Source organism: Schistocerca piceifrons, chromosome 5 (genome assembly GCF_021461385.2).
Source record: "Schistocerca piceifrons isolate TAMUIC-IGC-003096 chromosome 5, iqSchPice1.1, whole genome shotgun sequence".
Lineage (NCBI taxonomy): Eukaryota > Metazoa > Arthropoda > Insecta > Orthoptera > Acrididae > Schistocerca > Schistocerca piceifrons.
The window spans coordinates 316,964,371-316,971,128 of record NC_060142.1 but is presented as its reverse complement, the minus strand read 5'-3'; positions in this window follow the sequence as shown (position 1 = coordinate 316,971,128).

Here is a 6,758-nt window from a genome sequence, read left to right as displayed (position 1 = left end):
CACTTGACACCTCAGCTAGCGTTTTCCGCACATGATATTTTTGAAACAGTGGGTATGGCTGCGCACTTAGATTCCACCTTAGCATATTTATTATAAGGCGTTAGAGACTAAAAAATTGTCTCCGGAAAGCAAAGATACGATCATACTGAGTATCATCTCAAATATATGGCTTTCTAAAAGAATATTCAACTGATACACTATGTGATCAAAAGTATCCGGACACCCCAAAAACATACGTTTTTCACATTAGGTGCATTGTGCTGCCACCTACTGCCAGGTACTGCATATCAGCGACCTCAGTAGTCATTACAAATCGTGAGAGAGCAAAATGGAGCGCTCCATGGAACTCACGGACTTCGAACGTGGTCAGGTGATTGGGTGTCACTTGTCTCATACGTTAGTACGCGAGATTTCCACAACCCTAAACATCCCTATGTCCACTGTTTCCGTTGTGATCGTGAAGTGGAAACGTGAAGGGACAAGTACAGCACAAAAGCGTACAGGCCGACCTCGTCTGTTGACTGACAGAGACCGCCGACACTTGAAGAGGGCCGGCCGCTGTGGTCGAGCGTGCTAGGCGCTTCAGTCCGGAACCACGCGGCTGCTACGGTCGCAGGTTCGAATCTTGCCTCGTTCATGGATGTGTGTGATGTCCTTAGGTTAGTTAGGTTTAAGTAGTTCTAAGTCTAGGGAACTGATGACCTCAGATGTCAAGTCCCATAGTGCTTGGAGCCATTTGAACCATTTTTGAGTTGAAGAGGGTCGTAATGTGTAATAGGCAGACATCTATCCAGACCATCACACAGGAATTCCTAACTGCATCAGGATCCACTGCAAGTACTATGACAAGCGGGAGGTGAGAAAACTCGGATTTCATCGTCGAGCGACTGCTCGTAAACCACACATCAGGCCAGTAAATGCCAAACGACGCCTCGCTTGATGTAAGGAGCGTGAACATTGGACGACTGAACAGTGCAGAAACGTTGTGTGGAGTGGCGAATCACGGTACATAACGTGGTGATCCGATGGCAGGGTTCGTCACCTGCCATCTTTTGTAGTGCCAACAGTAAAATTCGGAGGCGGTGGTGCTATGGTGTGGTCGCATTTTTCATGGAGGGGGCTTGCACCCCTTGTTGTTTTGAGTGGCACTATCACAGCACAGGCCTACATTGATGTTTTAAGCACGTTCTTGCTTCCCACTGTTGAAGAGCAATTCGGGGATGGCGATTGCATCTTTCAACACGAACGAGCATATGTTCATAATGCACGGTCTGTGGCGGAGTGGTTGAACGACAGTAACATCCCTGTAATAGACTGGCTTGCGCAGAGTCCTGACCGTAATCCTATAGAACATCTTTGGGACGTTTTGGAACGTCGACTTCGTGCTAGGCCTCACCTACCGACATCGATACCTCTCCTCAGTGCAGCACTCCGTGAAGAATGGGTTACCATTCCCCAAGAAAGCTTCCAGCACATGACTGGACACATGCCTGCGAGAGTAGAAGCTGTTATCAAAGCTAAGGGTGGGCCAACACCATATTGAATTCCACCATTCCCGATGGAGGGCGCCACGAACTTGTAAATCATTTTCAACCCGGTTTTCGGATACTTGTGATCACATAGTATAGAAAGCACGTTGTACTGGACAGCGAATGTTAACAGAAACGTGCAACTGTACTCTCAGATTGTTTATTGGCGAGGTAGTTGTCTACGGGAAAGTATCAACACTGGGTAATTTATGAACAGAAAAACTGTACGAAGTGACAGGAGATAAATGCTAAGTTATGGGCGTAAATAAGAGAAATAATCCAGTTACTTTAGAGCGCAGTTTGCTTGTACGTTATAAACTTTTCGTATTTGTCATACCATTGGCAGTAGCGCAGTACGATGCGATTTTAAATATGTAAACGAATATGTAAACAGGATACTAGACGTTAGTGTGATAGTTTCTAGACTGATCCTCTACAGCTTTGTCTTGAAATTGGACGGAGACGTGCATGTAGAACCGTAACAGATCGGCAAAGCTCATGTGAAACTGTAAATGAGATGCTCAGAGAATGGTTCCAGGATTCGATCTATCATTTCGAAGTGAACAACGACAGACAGTAATATTTACCAAGCAGCATCAGTCACATTTACACTCAAATAAAGCTGTTAGATGTCGCGTTTTGTATTCGCAAGTAGACATTAACCACGCGATGTACAACAAAGATCATTTTTAAAGTTAAATGGTTCAAATGGCTCTGAGCACTATGGGACTTAACTTAAGGTCATCAGCCCCCTAGAACTTAGAACTACTTAAACCTAACTAACCTAAGGACATCACACACATCCATGCCCGAGGCAGGATTCGAACCTGCGACCGTAGCGGTCGCGCGGTTCCAGACTGTAGCGCCTAGAACCGCTTGGCCACTTCGGCCGGCTGTTAAAGTTACCTGTCATTGTCATCAACAGTCGCAATATCCTAGCCGCAGTCCAATATGGACGACATAAGTTTCATTTCTCCTCATGACTTTCATTTTCCCAGGATGGGCTCTTCAGGCGAAGTTCTTCTGGTATTTTCAGGTTTTTCTGGCGGGATAACTGCCCGTTCGTGCACTTTTTGCCTAAAATTCTTTTGTCTAGTACAGAATGCTGTGTTATTTCTGCTTTCTTTAGGTCCTCTTTTACTCGCCCCATCCATTTTTACAGGTTCAAATTAACATTGTGGGCCGCGCGGTTTGAGGTGCCTTTCACGGACTGTGCTGCCTTTCCCGCTGGAGTTTCGAGTCGTCCCTCGGACGTGGATGTGTGTGTTGTTCTCAGTATAAGATAGTTTAAGTTAGTTTAAGTAGTTTATAAGTCTAGGGACCGATGACCTCAGCGGATTGGTCCCTTAGGAATTCACACAGATTTGAATTTTGAACATTTAGCGCTGTGAGCGTAGTTATGCGGAATTCTATCCAGGATAATGCAAATGTGAAATGAATAAAAGGTTCGACTGTGTGAACTTATTTATAACTGTGAATCATTTACAGATCCTTATCACTGTGGTATTCAAAAACACTAACAGTAATCCAACCGTGATTAATTCGAAATATATGTGCAAGTTTCGTGATCTTATCTGGAAGACTTGAACTTCAGAATCGCTACTCAGACTAGTTTTTATTTTCTTGATCGATGAACCAGCTTTGCGGGTCAAGTTTAAACACAGTTATTCAACTTTAAGCCTACAACAGCCATAAGTTTGATCCAGTGCCAGTTGCCGCCAGATAAGACGGGTGAAACAAACCACAATTGTCAATACCCTCGTACTCGCGCAAGTTTCCTGAATTCTTTCGTATAAATATTTCAACTGACAAAACATTCTCGATTTTCCCGTATTCGGTTATAGAATTTTGGTTGACAGACCCTTCTGTTGTAAGTACTGTTAGTTTTTTGTCGTTCGTTTTTTTCCATATAACATTTCTGCTTTATTTGTTTTTGTGCGGTTTCATTGTACCGATGTAGGATCTCCAGGTTGTCTGCAGAAGTTATGCAGTCCATCTTATCTATTTGATAGGTGGTAAGTTTAGTTTTCGCCGTTTTTGGATTACTATTCGTAAGACACACTAGAAACTGATGGAGAGTCATTCACCTTTTCTCAGTCCAGGTTTAAATCAAAATTTTCCGAAATTTCTTCGTTGTATTTTACTTTCAATTTAGTTCCAATTAAAGTTTAACTAATAATTGTAGTGGTTTTGAGATCCAGAAGTTGGAAGAGAGATTTATGGTCCACTGAGCCGGCCGGAGTGGCCGAGCGGTTCTAGGCGCTACAGTCTGGAACCGCGCGACCGCTACGGTCGCAGGTTCGAATCCTGCCGCGGGCTTGGATGTGTGTGATGTCCTTAGATTAGTTAGGTTTAAGTAGTTCTAAGTTCTAGGGAACTGATGACCTCAGAAGTTAAGTCCCATAGTGCTCAGAGCCATTTTTATGGTCCACTGAGTCATAAACATTTTTAAATCCGAAGTACTGACTGCGTTCTCATTATAAATTTTTTCATGTCTCATCGCTTTCAGGGCTAAAATTTGTCATGGGCAAGACCTATTTGGTCTGAAACCTGCCTAATATTCGCCAATTTAGCATTAAAGTTATTGTCACGCATCATTCAGGAGACGTTGGGAGAGTATTATAACATCAAAAATAACTATACGTTAAGTTGGACAGTGAGCATATATTTTTGCAGATTCGTTGCGATAGTCTGCTACTGTCTATTTCGAACACCTGCAGAGCTTGGAAATGGCGCTGTGGGCAAGTAGTCGCTTAAGAACGGCTATTCATATCAGGTGCGCCTGACGGAAGGCTTGTACCTCGATTCGTTGTATCATCACTACACCACGTTAGACTGAATCCTTGGACTTGGGTGCTTACGATTAGAGCCTGCCGCCATTATTCTCCTTGCTGTGTTGTTAAGCGCCGTCCGAGGTAGTATAAAGGAGGGAACAGGTCATCGGCAGGGCCACCAAAAGCTCTGGAGCGGAGCGAATTGGTGTTGGATTGGCGACTGATGCTCAATTCGTCGCGGTATAGTCGGTAGGATACAAAGTAGCAGCGAAACTTTCAGAAGCATCCGGCTTTATGCCTCGTGTGGTGGGAAGCTGGTTCTGAGCGGCAAATTCCAAGACGAAGTTTTGTGTTTTACACTTATGACAAAGATGTTTCTTAGTTCTCATAAACCCTGATGAAATAAAAATGTTGACTATTCATAAGTCGTTCGTTGGATTATGAAGCAAATTAATTTTTAAGTTAATATGTTATAAAAGGATAATTTTCATATCACGGTACAATGACATTGTCCGTCCTTCCGATGTTCCGTGTGGGAAACCTTGGCAGTTCTGACACTTAAACGTCTTTTCACGAATTTAGTGTCCGATTTACGGACAACGATCACTGTGATTCACGTTACAACTTCTTCAAATCTAAGCCGTTATCCTCCCAAGTAATTTATTTCAATCCTGCAATCAGTTTTCCTGATGTCACGCTGCATAAAAAAAGCCAGAGGGAGCAACTTCAGCATTGTAAGAAGCTTTGAGTTGTTCGATAGCGTTTCAAGAACAGTTCTATGCTGGTGAATGTGCTGAAACTGATGGAGCTCGTGAGAGAGAGAAGACGTGTCTTGCTCCCCTCATGTCGGTGATAGCAGAGCTTACCACACTCAAGGCCTGATTTCATTTATATGCCCAGGAGGGATTTAAATGGCTTAACTAAGCTTGCATAGCGTAAAGCCCAATTTCCGGCTTAAAAATGGTTGAAATTGCTCTGAGTACTATGCGACTTAACTTCTGAGGTCATCAGTCGCCTAGAACTTAGAACTAATTAAACATAACTAACCTAAGGACATCACACACATTCATGCCCGAGACAGGATTCGAACCTGCGACCGTAGCGGACGCTCGGTTCCAGACTGTAGCGCCTAGAACCGCAAGGCCACTCCGGCCTGCAATTTCCGGCTTAGGCTCGTGGTTGTTATTCCGAGTTTTCAGTAATCCCATGTTTTGCTTGTCAGTTAAAGACGCCTCCTTACCCTCCAAATAAATTTGCTGTGGTTATTAAATGTTAATGTAACTCTGAAATTGAAATAATTTGTTAATCTGGCACTCATCCATTATTGATACTTGTGTCATTGTCAGGAATTTCGCCATTATTAATACATGTCAAACCGTTATTGGTCATAATGATTTCTGAAGTTATAGACTTAATTTATGAAATCCTTTCTCACAAGTTATTTTAGTAGTTAACAGGACTCAAACAAACTCCTTTTTATTAAATTCATTCTTAGTAACAATAAGCTTTAGTCGCTGCTGTAGCATGCTGCTGCGAAGTACCGTAAATCACATGGAAAATGGCAGTCATCTAAAGAGGTGGGTGCAAAACTTAGGGGCAAAACAGAGACACTGACACACCATAACATGTCATGTACTCTAATCGAGTGAATTCCGTAGCACAAGCCTGATTCTGTATCACTTGTAAATTCTTAATCAAGTAGACAGTAAGATAGCTTATCCAATTCTTAGTTTTAAGTTTTTCATGTAACGATCCATTAAGGGCTTAAATGGCAGTGAAACTGACACTCATGCAACGCGCATACAGTGTTAGCAGGTTAGATTCCGATTACTGATAGCTCATGTTGCTTATCGACTTCATTTTCGCAGACGAACGTAGGCATTATTTGTTGTAGCTACGTTACATATTTGTTGTAGGTACGTTACACAGCCTGGCCGTTTTATGGTTGTGAAATTCCTATTAGCTGGTTTTTCGGGCCCGCGCTAGGATTGGAACGCCCATTATTTTTGTCTTTTCACTCAATATACACTCCTGGAAATTGAAATAAGAACACCGTGAATTCATTGTCCCAGGAAGGGGAAACTTTATTGACACATTCCTGGGGTCAGATACATCACTTGATCACACTGACAGAACCACAGGCACATAGACACAGGCAACAGAGCATGCACAATGTCGGCACTAGTACAGTGTATATCCACCTTTCGCAGCAATGCAGGCTGCTATTCTCCCATGGAGACGATCGTAGAGATGCTGGATGTAGTCCTGTGGAACGGCTTGCCATGCCATTTCCACCTGGCGCCTCAGTTGGACCAGCGTTCGTGCTGGACGTGCAGACCGCATGAGACGACGCTTCATCCAGTCCCAAACATGCTCAATGGGGGACAGATCCGGAGATCTTGCTGGCCAGGGTAGTTGACTTACACCTTCTAGAGCACGTTGGGTGGCACGGGAT